The sequence below is a fragment of the Zalophus californianus genome, chromosome 3 (assembly GCF_009762305.2).
Source record: "Zalophus californianus isolate mZalCal1 chromosome 3, mZalCal1.pri.v2, whole genome shotgun sequence".
Lineage (NCBI taxonomy): Eukaryota > Metazoa > Chordata > Mammalia > Carnivora > Otariidae > Zalophus > Zalophus californianus.
The window spans coordinates 16149192-16173097 of NC_045597.1; the positions used below are offsets into that span (position 1 = coordinate 16149192).

General features: G+C 40.0%; 1 protein-coding gene and 1 pseudogene across 1 annotated transcript in view; both read right to left on the bottom strand.

Moving 5' to 3' along the window:
- GPC6 (glypican 6) overlaps positions 1-23906 on the bottom strand; it is a 1077716-nt gene that overhangs the window by 160965 nt on the left and 892845 nt on the right. The gene's annotated exons all lie outside the window — the stretch shown is intronic.
- On the bottom strand, positions 10129-10562 carry LOC113919567 (annotated as a pseudogene).

A 23906-nucleotide genomic window follows, 5' to 3' on the forward strand; every position in this document is an offset into this window, starting at 1 on the left:
ATGCCTCAACTGAAAGATGAAATAATACCTCCTTCATTGCACTGGTATGAGGGTTAAATGGAAGATTCTTATGACAATGCTTAGCATAAAGTGCAATCATAAACGTTGACTATTCTCACTGTCATCTACAATAATGGTAATAGTTCAAAAAGTAATACTATCATTTATTTTCTGCTATGCATGTATATGATAGGCTCTCCCTTGGGTGTTGTTAGGTATATTATCTGTAATTCTCTCAACAATCCTCTGAGATGAGTCTGACCACTTAAGTCCAGAGAATTTAAGTGGCTTGCTCAGGGATGTCCAGCTACTGGGACCACAGGTCTCTTCTTTCTTTGAGGAGACACTCCCCACAGCTGACTAGGTGACAAGAAATGGCTCATGGCTTGAGGATCCAGTCCCCACTGGGGGAATGCTGGGATGTGAGGAGAGATTCCCCCCCCGCCACATGATCCAGGAATCATGTCCAGATCCACAGCCCTAACACCGGCAGTAGTGGGCAGACACCTCAAACGGTCCTGGGCAGATCTCTTCCCTTGCCTCCACCCCTACTTCTTTGGATTATAAGATCCACTGCTGGCATGGGGGAGGGCATGGGAAAGCCTTCTCCTGGGCACACGAACTCCCACCAATGCTGCCCCCCCCCCCCCCAGGTCATATGGACTCAAGAGGACTTCGGCATTTCTGGGCACCACTTTCCTCACATAAAATGAGAAGAGCTAGTTCTAGGATTCCTCCTCTTTATTATTTTAAAGATTTATTTATTTATTTGTTTTAGAGAGTCGGGGAGGGGCAGAGGGAGAAAGAGAGAGAGAGAATCTCAAGCAGACTCTGCTCTGAGCACAGAGACTATGTGGGGCTCCATCCCATGAGCCCGCAACCCCAAGATCATGACCCAAGCCAAAACCAAGAATCAGACGCTTAACTGACTGAGCCACCTAGGCGCCCTGGATTCCTCTTTAGATAAGGAGGCAAAGGTAAGTATTGAGTGCATCCAGGCTTTACATCTGGTAATTCATTTAATTCTCCCAGTGACCCTATGGGAGAACAAAATTACTATTTTTGATTCCATCCAAGGTGGTCCAGGTACTCCATAGCAGACTCAGCGCAGAAATCGAAGTCTGCCCAGTTCCAAAGCTCGAGATCTTTCAGCATCACCACACTGCCCGAAGGTTTGCGTTCCTTTCCCAGCCATGGTGACTTGGGTGTCTTCCATCTTCCAGCAAAGATCCGAGAAGATCTGTTGCCATGTGTATTCTGAAACGGACGCCATCCACTCCTGACAGCCAATTTTCAAGGGAGTTGGAGAGAAGAGTCACACTGCAGTGTGAGTTACTATCATCTTCTTGATTCAGTTCTTTTACCCTGGATTATCCCAGCATTCTTTTTATCTCCCCTTTTCACGTGGCGGCACAATCTCAAGGTTGCTTTGGGTCTGGTGGTCTGGAAGTCGAGGAAGCTATCCTTCTCACTTTGTGCTACTATGCAGGGGAAAGATTATCCTACTGCAAATGTTTTTCCTGCACCACCCTATCCTAACCTAAATGCTTGCACAGCCACGCTCCCGTTGCTGGCAATTTTGCTGAAATGGAATTTGTAATTAAAATCCTCCTTGGCTTCTCTAGTTTCTCTCCTGTTCAGCTACATGTTTCAAGTGGTTACTATGCTTAATACAGCAACTTTAAAATGGAAATTAAAAACTTAAGGGGTGGATGCCTAAATGGAAACAAATACCAATAGATATTCTCATGCTATTCCTATATGTAATAGCTTTTGATAAGCAGGCCCTCCAGCTTTTGTGTGTATATTTGAAAATAAGCACTTACAGATCCAGCTTACACCTGATATCATTATTCCCCATCCTGCCTTTCTGAGATCATAAAAATAACAAGATTATTCCACCAAAGGCAAATAATACTTAGAAACAATTAGAAAAACTTAATGAAAAGAATAATTAAATGCATGTTAAATAACAATATATCAAACACATTTGTGCTTGGAAAGAACATCTTTTCATGAGCAGAGCTCTGACTGATGTCAGCATGCATCTTCATTCTCTTGGAATCTCATCCAAAGTACCAAAATATTTTTCCCCTGCAGAACTGTAAAATAAAGTAGATTCCAGTTCCCAGCAGATACGATAGTGTTTCACATTACCATATTTACACGTTAGCATTCCAATACTACAGCAAGGAAACGATTCTTGAAACACTCCTCATTTTCAGCACATTATGAGTAAGTAATCCCCATGCCTAGCATTTGTATCTGCCTGGTGACTCTTCCCAAACTGGTTAGCAGCATTTTCAAAAATCCCATTTTAAACTTATCTGTCTAGTTTTTTTTTTTTTTAAACAAAACAGAATATATGGGTGTTGGAGTGGGTATTCTACAAACTCCACTTGACAATGGGATGGCTTCAGGGCATCAATCTTTCCAGGAACGGAGAATATTCTGTAGGCCTACATGTACAAGTATGGCGAAAATGAAAGCTCTTCATTTTGCAGGATGTTTTACTCTGGGATATCTCCACCTCCTGGGAATCAGTCTACACTCCCCTACCTTCTTCTACTGTTAGTCCATTGTTTTAGCTAGAGACAAAAAAAAATTCTCCTTTAAAGTTAACCATTTCTAGAAATAATAGTTTTTCAGATAAACCCCTCGCTATGAAAAACATTTTCTTCTTTGTAAGGTTTCTTGACACAATTAATAAAAAGATATTAAACACACATTATTTAGGGTAGTATGGTAGTAGTTTATATATTAATAACTAATATCTAATGTCACAAAATTGCATATGACTTCATAATTTTTTCACTGCAATTCACTTGCAAAACAGATAATACTGCTGTCTCTAGAAGGCAAATCAGTTCTAAGGTTTACATGATCGATGTCAGTGTAGCAGCACTAGGAACACAACTGTTTTATCCTTTGTTGTGGGTAATACTTGTCTATTAATTCAGCTGAAGTTGGCAATCTTGTCCCATGGAATGGTCAATGAGCTTATGGTCAAAGAAAACTCTTAAGTCTGTTTCATCTCTACTACATGCTATCCACCAAATAGTTCTGGTTATTCCTAGTTTCAGGCATGTTATTGGATTGTTTCTTGACTTGTAATTGGGTTACTGCTGAATTGGGAGTGAAGTGATGTGTGCTAATTCCAGGCCAGAGACTTTAATTACCGTTGTGAGACTCTCCGGACCTCTTTTGTTTGTCTTCTACCTTGGCAACTGGCAATGTTCAAGATGGTGGCTACCCCTTCACCCTGAGATCTAGAGTAAGAGGTAAAGAGGTAAGTAAGAGCCAATATAGGGTGCAGCCTGAGTGAGAAATAAATCTTTGTTATGATAAGCCATCAAGATTTTGGGGTTAGGGCACCTGGGTGGCTCAGTTGGTTAAGCAACTGCCTTCGGCTCAGGTCATGATCCTGGAGTCCTGGGATTGAGTCCCACATCAGGCTCCCTGCTCAGCTGGGAGTCTGCTTCTCCCTCTGACCCTCTTTCCTCTCGTGCTCTCTATCTCTCATTCTCTCTCTCTCAAATAAAAAAAAAAAATCTTAAAAAAAAGATTTTGGGGTTATTTGTTACTGCTGCATTACCCAGCCTATCCAGACTGAGGCAATAACAAAGTAATTTTTAAGTGAAAAGATCACATTATATAAAGCGAGGGACACACATTTTATTATGCACCCATGGCTATTACTGTGATTGTTGTCTTGATCCATTAACCTAGGACCACACTAGCCCATATGACAACTGTGTACAATTTAGAATAAATCCTGGCCCCCAGGGACATGTCCTAAAGATCAGAGTGTGACCTGGGTTTCAGACCCACCAGCCCTCTTGGCTTGGCACCTTGTGTTGTGATCCATTTAATTTAAACTAGGCAATGGCATATTCGGTCTTAATTCCTTATAGGGCTCACACATGCTAACAATCTTCTTTCTGCTGTCTTCAAAACCACTGATTTCTTTTTATGGTACAAGTATTTATGCAGTACCTTTGTGTTTGCAAAGACTTTTTCACAAAATGGTAATAATTATAATTATACTTAATTGGCAATGTTGATGCGAGTATCAAATGAGATAATGTATGTGAACAATACTTTGTTAACTACAAAATCCTTTACCTGGGGAGTCATTAGTATCTCCTCTAATGACTACAGTCTTTGGAAGTAGACAGGCAGATAATTCCGTCATTTTATAGATGAGGAAGTTGTGGTTCTATGAGGTACAGTGACTTGCCCAGAACACTCGGTGTGTCATAAAGTCGGGCTTGAGATGGTGTCTTTGGATTCCCAATCCACTTCATCTTCCATTTTCCCACACAAGCTGGAGGAGAGCTGGTGTTTTAGCAGCCCTCTAGCAAACAGGCAGGTGTAGGAAGCATAGATGGTACAATCCAAAACCCTTTGCAGTGTTGAAAATATCATCCTTGCCAACTTATTTCTTTTTTTTCTCAGTGAAGAAATTCGCAGGAAATGATCGCCTTTAGAGAAAGGGCTAAATTCCAGAAGGTTCAGGGTATAGATTAAAACCATTATGGGATGAGAGGAGACCACTGCCATATATTGTTTGTTTCTCTAGACCTAAGTGTGAACTCTGTAACTGGATGGGGATGCTCAGAAAAGAGCCCCCAGCATGTCTCCGTGCCCCACACTTTGCATCTGCATTTCAGAATCTGACTCACAGGGTACAAATTATTTATGTATATAAACTTGCTCTAAGTTAAATCAATTTAAATAAATATTTTATGAGTTTGCTTTACTGTGTGCTGTGTTGATTTTTTCTTGGTAATGATGAGAATCTATTGGTCACTGAAGCCACAGTGCAGGATGGGGGAATGGTGTCACATTTGGAAGAATAATGGCGGTTATGACGAGGGCACATCTCTCTCCTGGGAAACAGGTGCAAAAATTAAAAACAAAGGTGCATCACACACAACCGGACACTTATTTCACAGAATGCATAGAGGGTCGGGAATGGGTAGTAGAAGAACGTGGATGCTGGAAACACAGACACAGTTGATTTTTGTTATTTGTGGTAGTTATGATCTGTGAGGTCATTGAGAACACTGAATTAACGAATACTGAACAGTACATTGGTCTCAGGGGAAACACAGGGTTGGGTTCCTATGAGTCTCTGGTCAACCAATCAATACATAGCCTTTTAAATGTACATCTCTTCTCTTTAAAGATATATATACGTTATTCATTAACAATGGCCTCAAGGCCAACAGCACTATAAGTCATACCTAAACGAAGCTTCTCTTCTCTAACACGTGCATTTTCTCCATGAGGCATATCAGAGCCTTCTCACACTTAGGACAACCAGATAGCACTTCAGCCCTAAGCTTGAGAGGGGCCGTTTTAAACAGTGACATTACCAAAAAAAAGAAAGAAAGAAACAAGAAAAAGGAAAAAAACCCATTAACATACGAAAAATGTGGCACTAAATAGATGGAGAAAAGGATGCTGTTTACAGTAGGAGAGCTGAAACAAGAAGGCAGAGCATTGCCTTGTTTGACCTCAGGTGGCAGCGTGCATCTTGGGTGACTCAGATTCTTGCCACTTTGCACATGCCTGCGAATGATGGACTGCAGGGCTCTGTTGAGTATTGCTTTTGGGGTTACACAGACATTTTACAAATATGGAATTCATGAATGATTATCAGGGTTTGATTCCTGGCTGTGCTACTTCTGAGCTCGGCCATGTTACCCACGGGTTCTGGGCCTTAGTCTCCTCATGTATAAAGAGCTGATGATTCTGTTGTTTAGAGTAGTGGAGGATTATATGAAAATGGGCGTAAGGCACACAGTATGTAGCAGAATTTTAATAAATGATAGCTGCATTATTATCATCACAGAGCAACGTAGGGAGGAGAAAACATCTTGGCAGAATAGAAAAGGTAGAGGTGGTACCAGAAAAACCTGGTTTCCAATCCAATTCCATTACTTGGTAGCTGTGTGACTCTGGACAAGTTATCACTTGTCCAAAGTCAGAGACTCAATTTTCCGCTCTGTAAAATGAGCACAATAATATCAAACTCACAATCATGTCTAAGTGTGTGTTTGTACAATAAATTGACATAGTACGTGCTTTAGCATATAAGGACCTCAAAAAAAGTCCATTTCATTCTCCATATCCCTATATTATTTCAACATCAACTAGAATTTTTAGCCAATTGATATGGGTATTTATAATTTTTTTAAAAAGGAAATATCCTTTCAACCTGCCCAGTGGTTGCATGGTAAGGGAAATGGAAATATCCTTTCAACCTGCCCAGTGGTTGCATGGTATGGGAAATAAAGGCAATCAGGCATTCATGGGCACACATATACACACACCACCATCTTCTTTCCCTTCCATGTAAAAAAGAGAGAAGGAAAGAAACTTTGGGCAATTTTTAAAATAATTCTTAAAAGTAGGATTTGGCAATTACAATGCAAAAGAGAAAAAGGAAATTTGGCCATTATTCTTGAAAATGTTTCGAAATTTACTTCATTTTAAGGGTTTCCTAGTTTACTCAGCAAAGGACACTTGACCAGTGAGAGAGACTATCTGGGAATTTAACAGAAGAAGGGGCTTTTATGTGGATTCAACAAAGACTTAGTGACAACGAGTAAGATGGGTGCCGCCCCCCCCCCCCCCCCCCCCCCCCCGCCGAGATGATGTCCATGTCAGATTACAGCTAAGCCACAGGCCAGGAGTGGATTCCTGATAGACTGAGTTTAAAATAAACTAGGACATTTGGCAAGGGGAATTGAGAAACAGATGAAATGAAGAACTGTTAGAAAATCTATTTGAAACTTGTCTTTTTTAGATATTTCTTGATTTTCATGCATCACCTAATTATGTAATATCTATTAGATACACAGATCCAGGCACAGGGAAGACATCCATCTAGAATATGCCTGACCCTTGATTAAACAGTCCTGGAAGAGTTTGCTCTTTCGGACGGCACTCTCAGTACTGAGGATCATTCTGACCTTGTGTCCACACCCCAGGTAAGGAAGAGTAAAGAACAACAGCCCATTAGGCTGGCTGAAAAGTTAAGCTGACTTAAAGCGATGGCCACCCATTCATCATTTCCTAATGGGTCTTCAGCAACACGTTCACCAGAGATAAAGGTAAGGAAGCCCTTTTTTTTAGTTCTGTTTCTTGGACTTCTGCTCCTACAGGGTATAATCTAGAGCCTCCCCTGCATGTTTCTAGTTTAGAGATCTGGGCTTGTCTCCAAGACTGTACAAATTCCTAAAACATGTATGTACAGTCTTTCATCACTCAGCTTATTTTGAAAAGAACATTGATCTGAAATGTGAATGAGGCTCTGGCATGTACTGCCAACGGCAAGTCTAGAAACAGTTTATTTGTTCATTAATCATCATGAGTATGATTGAGAATAAATATTCCCATTTTGTTTGCAACAAAAACCCAGACATGGAGAGATTAAGTAACTAGAATGAGGCAGAAATGCAAGATTAAGAAAACAAACAAAAAACAAACCCCATTACTAGATAAAGAAAACATGTAGTCAAGAACTAGAAAGTTCTTGACTTCCAATTCAGATTGCTCCTGATTGATAGACTGTGCTGTTAGTTCTCAATTGAAATTGATGATATTCAGTGGCTGTTTAAATAATGCAAATGAACAAGTTTTTAATCATACCCTTGACTATTACCCAATTTAAACCTGTGCCTTACAGCTTCATTTTAGAAGCTTTACTCTTGTTAATCACAGTATCTTGTTAACTATTGTCAGTGTCTGCCAAAAAAAAAAAAAATTTTTTTTCTAGAAAAATAAACTGAGAATTTAACAATCTGCTTTGCAGAAATTTTCAGTGAATATGATTACAGTGAATATAAACAGTTCAGAGTGGAACATATGGGGTTCTAACATGATCCTGTCATATGAAATTAGATTAAAAGTAAAGTTGAAATGTGATCACTCTATTGTATGGACATATGAGTATGCTAACAATTACTCTCAGAAAATGCCTTTTATATTTCAGGTCTAACCATTGTTAAGTGAGTTCTAATTTAAATGTCAGTTTCCATAAAAAATAATTGGGCTTGGAGATCGTTTTTGTACCCTCATGGTTTTAAGAAGGTAAATTTTAGTGATTTTAGTTAGAGCAGTTTTATTAGTTTTGTTGGTTTATTAGTTCCCTTAGAAGACCAACGTATCACTTATTTTAAAATGACTCCTTTACTTTTGAGAAAATATTAAAGAATCGATCCTAGCATTCAAGTCAAGGACATTTAAATGTGAACATTACAGGATTCCATTCACCAGGTCAGGCTGTTCAGCTATTTATGGATAAGTCTTTAAAACAAGACAGTTCCATGGAGCTCATACCGAGAAACTCCTACGGAATGGTAGTCACCAGATAAGAAAAGTTTTAAGGAAAATTTTAAGCTGAAGTCAACTTGTCCCTGTATGACCCAACACTTTGTGTCCTAACCAAATACTCATATAAATTTGCTTGTAAGAGTCTGGGGCTGAATTGTGTCCTTTCCCCTCCCGATTCACATGTTGAAATCCTAACTCACAATACCTCAGAATGTGACCTTATTTGGGAATCGGGTTATTGCAGATGCAATGAGTTAAGTTGAGGCCATGGTCAAGTAGGGTGGGCCCCTTATCCAATATGATGTGTGTCCTTATGAACGGAGGAAATTTGAACACTGACGTGTGTGCAGGAACATCACCATGGGAAGCCTGGAGTTATGTTGCCATAAGCCAAGGAACCACCAGAAGCAAGCACAGACGCCTGGAACAGATCCTTCCCCAGAGCCTTCAGAGGGAGCCGGGCCCTGCCAACACCCAATTTCAGACTTACAGCCTCCAGAACTGTGTGAGAATACATTTCTGCTGTTTAAATTGTTTAAGCCTCTCTGTTGGTGGAGCTTTCTTATGGCAGACTTAAGCAAATGAATACAGACTTTTTCAAAAAAGAGATGGTCTCTGTTTTTCTCCTTTGCTGTCTATACCAATAATGAAGGGGTTTTGGCTTCCATGAACAGGAACATAAACTTCCTTGAAAGAGGGCTAATCCTGACCCTTTGGATCTGGTCTCTAAATCACAAGTAGTACAGAATATCTAGACAAGCTGGACTTTTTTTTAGAGATGGAGGGTGATGGTTTTCATGGAGTTTGGAGACAAGGGAGCATGCAAGTGTGTCCGGGGAAGAGAGGATGTTCTGACCATTCGTCTCTGTTCTTCATTTCCAGGATGGTTTGGAGGATTCATCTGTCAGTGTGACACAACCCCCTCCTTCCTATGGCTCCGACTCAGTGGGAATAGATCTAACTGTGCAGGACACTGGCTCAGTGCATCTTTCATTTCTCTTAGAAATTACATTCTATTACTTAGTGTTTTAGGTAAAAGGCAGTGTCTGTAAGTTCAGCTAATATGAAGAAGTTCATGGGGACTAAATGTTTATGTCCTTCGAAAGTCATATGTTGAAATCCTAGCCCCTTATGATGGGAGTAGGAGGTGGGGCCTTTCAGAGGTGATTAGGTCAGGAGAATGGAGCCCTCCTAAAGGGGATTAGTGCCCTCAGGAAAGCCTTACAAAAGAGAGCTCCCTAGGCCCTGATATGCAAGGGACCCAGCGAGAAGACAGCCTTCCATGAAGCTGGAAGTGGGCCCTCACCAGATACTGAATCTGCTGGTGCCTTAATCTTGGATTTCCCAGCCTCCAGAGCTGTAAGAAGTAAATTTCTGTTGTTTCTAAGCCACCCAGTCTATGGGATTCTGTTAGAGCAGCCAGAACTAAGGCATAGACCAATACCTTTCGAAACCTGCCAAGCCCAGGACGCTGGGAAAAAGTTGGGTTATGAAGACACCTGAGTGGCTCGTAATGAGGCCCCTGAACTGTTCCTCATACCCCCATGGGGGAGACAGAGTTTCACACTAGCACTGAGTGTGCCTGGGCTCTGGGATAGGCTCTTGATAGTTACTAAGTCCTTCACAGCACTCCCGCAGGGTCAATACTATCTCCCCCCGCCTTTTTTTTATATGAAGACATTTTATTATTTTGCTATATAACACATTAGTGAATATATCCAATTGCATTTTCTCAAATGGCAAATGAGACACAAGATAACATCTTTTTGATTCCTGAAAATCTCAGTACCATCTGTCTTTTGGAGGATCCAGTTTCCTATGACGTCTATGGTACTGTCCACGAGGAAACCAACGGTGCTTAGTAGTAAGGAACATTTTGCTAAGTTGTTCTATCATGGGTCCATGCTCAAAGTGCTCATATTTTCCTTCTACTCTGGTTTTCAGTACTTGGTCATGTGTCTCTTCATTATTATGCACAGGATCTGGCCGAGGGATAGGTTTTGTATGTTCATATGGAATGTCCACAGAAAGGTAGGTAGTAGCATACTACCGTCCTGCCATCTGATGTCAAAGCAAGCTCTACTTTGCAATTATAGTCATCTGGCAGAGAAGAATGCGTAGATTTATGACAAACACAATGTAAAGCTCTGTTTTAAATTGGGAAGTTTCCAGATAGTTCTGTTTGATATCGCCCATTTTACCGTTGCTAACGCCATGGTAAATCAAGATGCTTATTAGGTGGTGTGAAAGAAGATGATCTGAAGAGGGACTGATTTTAAAATCTCCTTCCAGGCACACCTATTTTCATCCCTGACAGCCGCTCACCGCGAGCCCGCCATCTTACCTCCAATACTCAAGGTCAGGTAACTAGTAAACGTCAGCACCAGCTCTCCAAAGCTCAAGCTTTTACTCTTTCTATATCTATATTTTTGCTTAAACAGCAGTCGACTCTTTCAAAGGACATGCTGTCATTCTTATTATCGTCCCTATTGTTGTTGTTACTCTATTGCCCCAAACGTATTAGGGTAGGGGAGTGAGAGACACAAACACACCCTATAGTGTTTCTGATACTCGACAGCATATATGAGCTGGCACGGCCTATGGGGGTACTTATCTTCTATACTTTTTGTTTATGATCACATACAATTTTATAAATTATGATTTTTATTTATTTATTTTTAAAGATTTTATTTATTTATTTGACAGATAGAAAGCACAACTAGGCAGAGAGGCAGGCAGAGGGAGAGGGAGAAGCAGACTCCCCACTGAGCAGGGAGCCCGACGTGGGGCTCGATCCCAGGACCCTGGGATCATGACATGAGCCGAAGGCAGCCACTTAACCGACTGAGCCACGCAGGCGCCCCTAAATTAGGATTTTTAGAAATACTATAATGTAGTGTTTCTCTCAGCATCTTTGAGAATGATCTTCTGAAAGATCAGAATAAGCTGGGATGCTTATAAAAATACAAAGTCCAGAACTCTACCAAACACTGGACTGAGCTGGAATGGGCAGAGGATGCCATGGAATCTGCAGTTTTAAAGAGTAGCCTCAGGTGGTTCTTATGCAAATTAGTTTGAGAGCCACTGCTATAAAGGATGGGGACCAAAGGCTCTCAGGAAAACTCTTTGCCTCTGGCACACTGAGCTGCTACATGTACAACTGCTGCCAGGCTCCAGTTATTACCAAGGGCTGTGGCAGGTGCAGAAGCCTGGGGGTGCAGGAGGGTCCCAAAAAGGACACCACTCCTGCAAGGCTCACATCAGAGGGAAAGAGTTGCAAACTTTGTTCAAAACAGTTTAACAAGTATATTTGAGCTCAGCTTAGAGGTGGGAGCCACGGCTGTGGAATAATGGGGTGCACTGGGATTCCGAACATCTTTGTCAAAGAAAATGTGGTGCTGATAGCTCCAAACAAATTCTGTCATCTTTATCACTTCCGTCTCATGAAAGACTCAGCCTCAAGCCGTTGCTCCTCTATCATTTATCCAAGGTGGACAGTGGGCACCATGTAAATGAATGGATAGTTTGGTTTTGATTTACACAAAGTTCAGGAGCAGAACCAACTACCCACGTTTGAAATGATCTCACAGCTATGCTGTCTAGCTTAAAATGCCTCACTTCTTCCGTTTTTATAGGAGGAGAGGAGCACTGATCATCTGAAGGACTGCTGGATCTTATCGGGCAATTTCAGTTCCCTCGAGTCCTACTTAGGAAAGAAGGATTTCAGGATTCTCAGTGGCCTGAAATAAGGGAGTTTTATGTGTACTTCACGTTCTCTGATAGAATCCAAATCTGTGTCAAAACTCATACAGAGCCATTACAAAATGCGTGTGCTTTAGTTCTGGAGTGGGGAAGAAATACCAGCCCATACTGAAATGGCAACCACTGATAACTGCCGTACTTGCGAAGTGCTATTGTGCCCGGCCTCAGTGAGCATCTCTTGTACTCTTCACGGTGCCTCCATGGAGGTTTTATCATGCCCACTATGCTGATGAGAACATGGAGGTCCTGGGAGATTACGCCCTGGTTACTTAGAGAGTTAATGGCCAAGATAGGATTAGAACCAGTGTCTGTGTGATGCCAATGCTTGTGTTTATAACCACTGTACTTTCTGTGATGTTTCTGCTTCTCTTTCTATTAAATGGGATATAGACATGGTTTTGTTGGAGGAGATGATAACAGTTTTTCATAGGTTGAGCTTGAATTTTTCTACTGAATGCCATGTTCGGCACCCTCGAACAATGATGAGACAGAATGACTAATAGGGCTATAGAATATTCTGTAACCCAACCATCGCTGTGGCTTTGAGGAGGGATGGGATGTTGCCACGCCCTCTCAAAGACTGGCCCTGGATTCACCGGAGGTTCAATGAGGATATAGATTCTCTTTCATTGTTGTTCTTTTGCTTCCTCTTTCCATATCCTACTATTTTGAAATGGGTATAAAGAGACTATGTTCACAAAGGAAAGTATATCTGACATTTTTATTTCCGTACAAACATGCTTAAAGTCACTGATTTAAAGTTCAGAAACAGGTGTAAGGTTTGGACACTTCTGAAAATAAAAATATCTCCATGTTTACACACTGTTGGTGTAGATTAAGCTGAAAAGATATAATTTTGCCTGATTTGCAATCTATACTTACTAACATCGGGATCCCAAACAGTATTGCTCTTAGTTATCCTGCCTCATTATCATGCAAGGATGCCAAATGCTGAATTCGATTTGCAAAATTCAAGCTGAAGTTACGAATTCACAAAAGGTGTTAATGGTAGCCCCTTACTCTGAGGAGTGATGTTAATACTCATTATCTGTAATGTGCACAGGGGCATTGCCAATCACACATTGATATCCCCATTTTGTAGATGAGAAAACTGAGTTCATAAGTAGTTTGACCAAGCAACACTGAGACCCAGGGCTTCAGAGTTCAAACCCAGGCTTGTTGACTTCCACATAAGACCATGTTACCAGAGAAGAGACATTCCCAGCTTGGTGTGAAGTGAGCCTCACTTCTAATAAAAGAAAAGAACTTAAACGTTTTTGCTTTTTTCTTTGTTCAAGTTCATACCATATTTGGGGTAGAATGGAGAAAAGCCTTATCTTATCTTCAACTATAAACTGAGGTTTTTTAAAGTGGTTTCAATGTCGTGGCTGAGGTGTGTGAATAAGCTGGCTCTGGAGACCAGCCTGGGGAATGGAGTGTGTGCAGGTGAGTAAGTCAACTTTCAAAGGCCTGATGGTTCTGCCTCCTGAGAGCAGAAAGGCCTGAACACCTCTTGGAAGTCTTCTCAGGGTCATGTTTAGCCTTGGAATGTTCTCTGATCACTCTGATTTCCTTGAAGTTAGGACAAATGATGCAAGATTGGTAAGAATGCTATCAACTTTTCACAAATGCACAATAATCACTGCTTATATTAATAGCGTGCTTTCTAGTACACAAAGTACTTTCTTGTATGTACTTCATGATCTAATAAAAAAAAAACCCAACAAACCAAAAATATCCCCAAGATCTAAAGTTCATGCCTTAGACTCAAGCAAGTCACATCGTTCCTCGGTTTCTTCCTGTGTAGATGGGGATAATCACATCATACCTAGCCACAGTGGGGGTAATTACATATTCTCACAGGATAGCTTAAAGGAAGTCTACACTTCAGAAGAGGTGAGCAAAAACAAGATTCCCTAGTTTGCTTAGAGAGGGATGAGCACAATGAGGAATAGAGTGCAGATCGGAAAAACAACCGTTTAAAAAGCATTAATATATGTTTGGGAGAGATCAACTCTTTTATTCTTGCTACATCTTCATATCTGTCTGTCTTTTCAGACAAAGAATAGGAACTAATATTCAAAGTTCATGTAAGGGGCTCCGGGGTGGCTCAGTCGTCGAGCAGGTGACCCTTGATTTTGGCTCAGGTCATGATCTTGGAGTCCTGGGATTGAGCCCCACACTAAGCCTTAAGTTGAACCCTACGCCAGGCTCCATGCTCAGTGGGGAGTCTGCTTGAGGAGACTCTCTCCCTCTCTCCCCCCCAAATAAATAAATAAATCTTAAAAAAAAGAAATGAAAAAAATTCATTTAAAAAACATACTTGAAATACACAGTATCACAACAGTGTGATAATACCTTTTGGTTATATGGAAATATTGATGGTTATTTGAAAGCTTATTATTAATGAAGTTAAATCTATTCCCATTGCTTTTGGTATCTGCCTGGTTCTTTTGTCTAGGTTTAAAAGCAAAACGAAAATAAAACTTGTGCATGGAAATACAAAATAAAACAGGGGTATATTTGTTTAGTAGGATCCTTTTCCATTAGAAAAGAAACTAAAATTCTTGAGACTAGATTCTCCTTTCAGTAGAATCAAATAGAGAATTTGAGGTCAGTTTTGTAACTCCGAAGTCCTGGTAGTTCTCACTGAAGTCTTGGACTCATCCGTGTAAATGTGTCAGGACAAGATATCTGGTTTGTAAGTGTCAACGTAAGCCTATGGTATTATGCAAGTTGTAGGGTCACTGACCATCGAGGAAACACTGTTTTTCCATTTCCATCTGTCCCATTTGTGTATCACACATTTACAAAGTGTGTAGAAAAAACACACATAAGAAAATGATTCTTTTAGGCCAAGTCTGCCTGCCTACAGTTATGTGAATTGGGAAACCTAGACAGACAAAGCCCACGACAGAATCATATTCCAGAATTCACAGAAGCAGATGATTGTAGAACCAGTTGGTAATGTTGAGAGAATTCTAAGCCCTTCATATTCACAAGAAAAAAAATCAGCTAGTTAGGAGCTGGGAGTAGACGCAAATTTTATCATCCAAAAACACTGCTCAAATTCACTGCCCTAGCTTGCATAATAGTTCATGCTCTGTAAACTCATTCCTGAAGGAAACATTAGGGGTACAGTGTTTGTTCTGTGTGTGTATATGTGTGTGTGTAGGAGTGGGAGACAAAGGGACATTTGACATAAGTCCTTTACTATTTGAAATTTTACACATTCTTTTTTTGTTTAAAGATTTTATTTGTTTATCTGAGAGAGAGAGAGAGTATGAGCAGGGGGGATGGACAGAGGGAGAGGGAGAAGCAGACTCCCCTGTTGAGCAGGGAACCAGATATGGGGCTTGATCTCAGAGCTCCAGGATCATGACCTGAGCTGAAGGCAGATGCTTAGCCAACTGAGCCAACCAGGCGCCCCGAAATTTTACACTTTTTAAAAAAAAGATTTTATTTATTTATTTGTCAGAGAGAGAGACAGAGAGAGAGAGAGCACAAGCAGGGGGAATGGCAGGCAAAGGGGGAAGCAGGATCCCCACTGAGCAAGGAGCTCAATGCGGGACTCAATCCCAGGACTTTGGGATCATAATCTAAGCCGAAGGCAGGCGCTTAACCAACTGAGCCAGCCAGGTGTCCCAATTTTACACATTCTTAAGACAGGAGACCAAATTAAAAAAAAAAAATAGTTGTCCAGATTCTTATCTTTCTTTTTCTTTAAGTGTAATGTCACACCTTATATTGTATCTTTGCCCAAGTGCTGAAAACAGTTTAATTAAATGTACCTATTTCAATAAATTCCTTGGGCAAATAGACTTCCACAGGGGCACATAAAGAATGTGAACGTTAATTGCATTTGAGATTAGCCCTATTGAATTAAATTCTCACACCCGGATGCCCTTTGTTCCTAAGCCATAAATAATAGGTGTTTATATGTCCAACTACTGATAAATTTACTGTACAGTAGTCCTTCCATCAGTTCAATCTGGAAAGAATCTCCAATCTAAGTAAATAGTAAAAAAAAAAAAAAAAAAAAAAAAAAAACTACTTGAAAATTACCCAGAAGGAACACTGATGCTATATTTTATTATGTGCAGTGCTTTGGGGAGAAATAGCTGGACTCTTTGCCTTCCTAATAAAAAAATCTTTAGGTAACTCCAGTTCAAAATAAGTTTTGTAATATACAATACCAAAAAAAAAGATAAAACCAAAGTACCTAATAAAAAATTCAATTTGCTGATAGATTAATTAAATTCCCTACCTACCCAACCCTGACTGAATCTGTCCCAAGGGGGTGAAGTTGAAAGATGAGTTTGCTAATTCATGTTAATTCGGTGGATGGCACAATTAGAACAAACTCACAAAAGAACGAACATCCCTTGGTGAGAGAGTCAGTACAAGTGTACAGGGGAGTTCTCCAAATATGCACAAGCTATTTAGCATAGAACAACCGAAATTCTATTAAGTTTGCTTTGACAATGATAATGCCTGAGGTAACCTTATAGAGAAATGTAAATCAAATATGAAATAACTATTATTTCAGGATTACTGTAATCACACTTTGATAACTTCAGTCCAAAACTCAAATCCTGAGAGACTGACAATATCTTTGGCTTTCCTGATCACAGATACTTGGGCAATAAAAGAATACTTAACATACCATCCTAACCCCATTGTAAATAGAACAAAAGAGATTTTCAGAAAAATGTATATTTCCATATTATTCTTTTAAGGTGTGTAATGGGTAAAGTTGATTGTGTGTATTTATTCTGCTGCATATGGCTGCAATTCTTCCCTCTCTCTGTCGCATTCCTTGCAAAGTGGTTTGCAGTTTCTCCCATCAAGAAGCAAAGTGTATTTCTTGATTCCTTTGTGCTGAATGTCCTGTGCTTTGCTTTACCTAATAGAATCCATGGAGGTGATGTCATCTAGTTCCAAATATAGGCCCCAGGAGGCTTCCTGGTGCTGCTCAATCTAATCTTGCTACCACCAAGTGAACATGGCTGGGCTAGGCTGCTGGAAGATGACAGAGCAGAAGGAACTGAGACACATCACCCCAGCAGAGGCTATCCCGGATCATTTGGTCTTCAGCTAACCTAAGAGCTCACTGCAGAAGCATGAGTGAGCCCAGCAGAGACCAGAAGATCCATCCAAATGTCCCTAGGCCCAATAGCAGGTTTTAAAAATCTTGAATAAATAAATGATTAGTTTTCTAGTAAGTTGCTTAGTTTGGGGTATTTTGTCATGCAGCAAAAACTAACTGATACACACTTGCAAAGAACTATTAGTGTTCCTTAAATGTTTATAAGATATTGCTCATACTGCCAAATTTGGAATGGTCACAGATGATAATAATAATGATAATAATAGTTATTTTTAATGACCTTAGCTACTCTGTACCTTTCTAGATACAGAAAAACTTCTTCCAAGTTGGAGGGAGAAAGACAAGTTAAGAGCACAGGCTTACATTCTGGCTCCAGCACTTAGTAGTATTGATACCGACTCAATAGTCCCATGTCTGTGCTTTGGTTTCCATGCGTCTCCAGTGGAGAAGTGACAGATGGTGTGTGTAAGGATTCACTGAGAGGACAAGATGATGTATTTCACTCACGTGGTGCACGTTTCCTCAAAATATGTTTGCTTCTTACGATTATTTAAAGGGTCTCCAAACAATTGACCTTGAGGGATGTGAGGCGTATCACTGCACAAGGGAAGATACTATGGGTGACAAGCGGCAGATACCTTTTAAATAGTGAAGTGCCAAGAGAACGATATTATTTTTTTCTTATGCCTTTCAACAATTTTAAACACCTAATAGTTCTTTGTGCTCCATGGACTCAATAATTCTGCATCCTTCAGCTAGTGCCTAAAACAATTGGGGAATGCAATCACTTCACATAATTAACAGTGATAATCTTAGTCTGTGGCAGGTATTACAGCTCTTACCCTGGGACCAAATGAGCTTCAAAGGCATGAAGTGACTTTCCCAGGTTCACTTGTCACCGAGCAGTTCAACAACGAGAGACTTTAGGACTGTTGACTTGGAGTCAATTGCTTTCGCAGTCTGAGACTGCTTCCACGAAACAGGCCAAGTTTCTCACACATATTGAGGAAAGAAAAGAAATCACAACTAGCTTGAAATAAGGATTGAGATGTTAAAAAAAAAAGGTTGATTGCTGATCCGTCTCAGGGTGGGACTAACAGGGCTATGATATTGAACGTCATTTTTTTTTTTTTTAATAGGAAAAGAGGTTTCCCACCATGGCTAGTCGTCAGGCAGAACCCATTTTCCCAGGCTACAGAATCGGATATGAAAAGGTGCTAATAAGGTCCTCATTGATTTTCTGGGCAATGAGAGATGTGGTTAGGGCAGAACTTAACAGTCACTTCAAACCATGGTTAATTAGCCCCTTTAACTCGAGAGTATGTGCACATCTGCTAAGTGTAAAACATAAAAACTATACGGATAAATCTCTCACCCATCCAATGCTGCACAGAATTGTGTGTCATAGTGTGCTAGGCTCTTCTCCCCACTGTAAATTGCTCCCTGGAAATTGCACTGGCTTTTTCAGGAACTCTGTTTGTATATAATAGGGCGATGAAAATGACGGATGCTGAGCCTGTGGTCTTTAGGCAAAAGCCTGAAGAAGAATACTGGCTCCACAAGTTACTAATTCTTTAACCTTGGACAAGTCATTTAAACTTACGTGCATTTAGTTCCCCTGTCCGTAAATTGGTGATAATATCAATTGCTTTGAAGGATTACTGATGCCCAGGGTAGCGCCCAAGTAGGTACTATTATTGGCACACTGACACCTTTCTGACTTATTCCCTCCTCCCATGTCAAATAGATAAATCAATTTCATTTTTGATTACTTATAATTGTCAGAAATAACTCTTGCTTTCATGGCAATGAGATAAAAGGTGACTGCATTTTTCTCTAAGTTCTTATATTGGCATAGTATTTTTGCTAGACTGAAAGTTGGAAAGTTCTTGATACATAATCTTTATTTGCTGAATCTTGGTTATTATATCCAAAAAATATCCAGAATCTATATCTCACTATATAAATAAAGCCTTACTAAAGATTTATTTGTTACTTTAGTCAACTAAAGTATCATTTCAGGCACAGAGGCAAGGTCACTAAGTTTTCCAGGCTGTGCAGAAGAAAAACCAACCAACCAACCAACCAACCAACCAACCAACCAACCAACAAAACAACTAAAGCCATGAGCCAAAGAACAGATTTTAATACGTGCACAGTATGGAAAGGAAAGGGGATCATCAGTGGCATTTTTAGCCGCACCTTATGTCACCACTATCTTGTCTCCTTCAGTACAACACTCACACACAAACCAAAAGTGGTTCTTCTGTAGAACAACAACAACAAAAAACTGACTGCAGAAGTTTCTGATTCATACCTGTAAACTCACTTATTCACTGAGAAATTTCTGACTCAGTGAATAAAAAAGTACTGAGCTATAGGGCATCTTAAAGCTCTAATACAGGATTTGTTTTATGCCCTGCCCATTTATAGCTTGAGCTTTTCCTTCACATGTGTTAAGGTATTTAGACTTTAAATAGCAAATAAATAAAAGTTTATTCATAATGTTTTTGTTTTCTCTAAGTAGTAAAGTAATTCTTCTGCATGATTTCACATGCAAACGTACAGCTTTAAGTAAAGATGAAAACTTAGCTTTGTGTTACTTGTGATCATTAAAAATATCCGACTCCTGGAGTGTTCGACTCTGTGTTTTAAACAAATTCTAGTTCACTGTGACTTCTACCTCTTATCCTGTTGTAATTTCGTGCAGATACGACATACGCTTTACCTTAAATTATCTAATTTTAGGTAATATTTACTTAAATTATAGGTAGTGTCGAGGAACAGTTATTAAATATGGTAAACCTTTTATTATAAAACATTCTAGGGGCGCCTGGGTGGCTCAGTCAGTTAAGCATCTGCCTTTAGCTCAGTCATGATCTTGGGGTTCTGGGATTGAACCCCGCATCGGGCTTCCTCCTCTGCAGGAAGTCTGCTTCTCCCTCTCCCTCTGCAACACCCCCCCCACCACTTGTGCTCTCTTTCTCTCTCTCAAATAAATAAATAAAATCTTTAAAAATAAAAAAAACCATTCTAAACATATAGAAAAACAGAATACTGCAATGCACACCCATTTACAGATCATCCAGCTTCGACAATCATGCAGTCTTTTGTCATTAGTTTTCCTAACACCGAGTTTCACAAAATTTGTGATATTTGGAAAGACTCTGAGATTCTCTGCAATGATATTTTCAGAACTGGCTCTTGGTGTTCACTTTTTTGGTATTGTTTTAAATAAAGTCTTAACAATGGGAAACAGAGCACTATTTTTCTTTCTGTTTTAAAATGAGACTTGCAGTGGATTTTTCTCATCAAGTTATTTTTTTTTAATGGTGTGTTTCTGTAGAAGCATTAAAGTGTACTCTGATTGCAGATCAATATGACACTGACTAAATATAGATTTACTTACGAGGTAGACTGAAAGGAGCCATGTTAGACAAATGAGTAAATAATGTCTCTCTTAACAAGTTCATAATTATGTATTTATTACACGGACTCTTCCACAATAGCTCCAGGGAACTGTTACAGACCCTGCGTGAACAATGCTCATTCTAATAACCAAACCCCGTATACTTGGGACAGCTATGAGGCTGGGGCATGAAGCATTGAAGGAAACAAACTAATATGAGTCGTATTATTGCTTTTTCTTCCTTCTTGGGAAGGAAGATGAGAACAAATGAAATTCAGAAAAACACTGCCTACAGAGACCAGGGAACCCTAAAGAAATTTATTTATCTTGGGATATTTCAGATGTGTTGTATCAACAAAAAAGGGGAAATACAATATTACACATAGATATTATGTAAAATTATATTAATATATAAATTGAATATAAATGATGTATGTAAATGATATATGATATATATAGCAATTAGAATATCTAAACAAAATATTAAACAACTTGAAGTGGTGTTTGAACTGAGAAAAAGCAGAAGGATAAGTAAAAGCAAAACCCCTATACGATGGTCTGCGTATTGTCACCACTTGATGCTTTGTGTATGCTTTCCTTCCAAAGTGAATTCTTTCCCAACCCTTTTGCACCTTGAATTTCTATTCATTTTGTAAGATGTAGGTCAAAAAAATCATCTCCTTTTGAAAGCTTCCCCTAACTAAATTTGGCAGCCCATCATTTCTCTTTCTGTTAACTGTGGTTAAGAGTTGACCTTTCGGGCGCCTGCGTGGCTCAGATGGTTAAGCGTCTGCCTTCGGCTCAGGTCACGATCCCAGGGTCCTGGGATCGGGTCCCACGTCGGGCTCGCTGCTCCTTGGGAGCCTGCTTCTCCCTCTGCCTCTCTCTCTCTCTCTGTCTTTCATGAATAAATAAATAAAATCTTTAAAAAAAAAAAAGAGGGCACATTCTGCATGGAGCACTGGGTGTTATGAACACACAATGAATCATGGAACACTACACCAAAACAAATTATGTAATATATGGTGATTAACATAACAATAAAAAAAAAGAATGGAAACCCCCCCCCAAAAAAAAGAGCTGACCTTTCCTGGGAGCTTACTGATACGCTGTGTTCCATCTATGCTTTGTCGGACTTATTTATCCGACAACCCCTCTGAAATGGGCACTTATTATGCCCCATTTCAGAGATGAGGAAGCTGAGGTTTAAGAGACAAAGTGACTTACCTGAAGTCACACTTTATAAAACTTTCTGTTAGAGCCCTTCTCAGAAATCAGGGTACTTCATAGGGCCAGTCAGAGGATTTCAAATATGTGTCTGTTAAATTTCCTTTCATTTTAATCTCCGAAGTTGCTAATGGTTTTAAAATGCACCTAGGATTTGTCTTCATCATGTACGGGAAGGTACACAGACACAGAAATGATTGTCATGAAGGAAGGAGTTGATACTCACAGACCCCTAGAAACAGGAGGCATAGAATGTAGGCCCACATGCAGGAGTGTGGGCATTACTCAGGAGGCAGAAGGGGTGATGGGAAAGTGCGGCGAGAAGCCTATATTGTGGTTTTTTTTGTGGGAAGGAATGGGCGAGGCATGGTAGATAGGCTGAACAAGTTGAGGATTAAATAGCTTGGATAATTTCAGTGGGCTCTGGGTTAGGGCGGTGTCTCTAGCTGTCTGGCACCTGGGCCTGGGATGATTTCGGGCAAGGGGAGTATTGGCTTGATGTGTGAGTGTTTGATGAAGGAGATGGTTGGGGGTGTGGGTCCTGGATTGGTTGGTCAGCATATAAAACACATGTTTACAGGCAAGTTGCTTGCTATGTTTAAGGAGTTAGTGGCCCAGGGAAGGACAGTCAAGATAATGGTGAATCTCCATGTTGTACACCACCTGAAACTAATATTATTACATGTACGTTAACTAACTGAAATTTAAATAAAAACTTTCAAGAAAGAAAAAAGAGATGTCAAAGAATCATAAACTATATAGGAAATAAACAAAAACCTGATTAATACACTAATCTTACTAGAAAACTAAAGACACACTGTTGGAAATGACTGCTTAGACTTCCTTACTGAAAATCTGGACCCCCTCTGCCTTGGGGGTTTAGTAGCCTCTCTAGACTCCATCTACTCAATGCCAGTAGCATGACCCCACACGCAAATATGACAGTCAATAATGTCTCCAGGGACTGCAAATGCCCCCAGAGGCGAAATCACCCCGGGGTTGAGAACCAGCATTCCCGATGACTCACAGTTTAATTTAGTCATGTTTTCACAAAACTCCTGTCATTATGGATCCTGAAAGCATTTATCATTCATATTTAAAATGATTTTTAATGGCAGAGAAATGGCCTCATTCTCCCTGGTCTCAGGAAGGAAAATGAAGTCACAAAGCACAGACTGCTGAGTGGCAAATTTAAGATGAGCTTTAGCAGGTGCTGTCTAAAAGAACAATCATGAACCCTTCATGAAATAGATTGGTCCAGGTGCCTCTCTGCCTTGGAAGGCAGAATAGAGACTTTCCCAAGCTGCTCTAGTTGTGCTTTGGTGAGGAGAGAAGGAAAGCAGGCCTGAAAACCTCTCCATGACTTCTCACCTGCCTAGCCTAGTGTAGGAAAGCTTATAGAACAAATAGGTAGCTCCGTCTTTTTGTTCCTATTCTCTTATACAAGATAGCAAATAAATAGACAAGCTCTTAGTTGACTGACATCAATACTGGATGTAAAAACAAGGTAAGCCTCATCATGACCATTTGAGATTTGCTACAATAGAATGAGCTAGATGTTCACAAATCGGAAAGCACATGCCAAAGGATCTGAAGTAAAACCTAGAGTCCCTTGTTTTCTCAGTACTCCTGTCTGTTGGAATCTGATTAGCAGAGACCAAGAAATCATGCAAGTTTGAGAACCAAGTGGAAGCTTGAAAGAGAAAACCGAATGTAGGTAAGGACCAAGGGGGGCGTATATTCACCTAGAGAAGAGCTACTTTGGGCACACAATGGAATGTTTTCATATCATATTAACCTTCTTTTCATATTGTCAATGATCACTAACTACTTCTTTCATTTTGTGGAAAAGACTGTTATAACTGACCTAGAGATGAGGAAATTGAATTTAAAACATGTCAACGTCTTGCTGTTGAAATTTTTGATTTACAGACATTTTGGATTCCTAGTTTATTAAGTCATGTCTGCCTCATAAATTGAGAAAAGTATTTGCTGAGAGATAGAAGCTCATTAAAGAAGTATTTGTTGAATATGTGATTTGGGAATATAGTG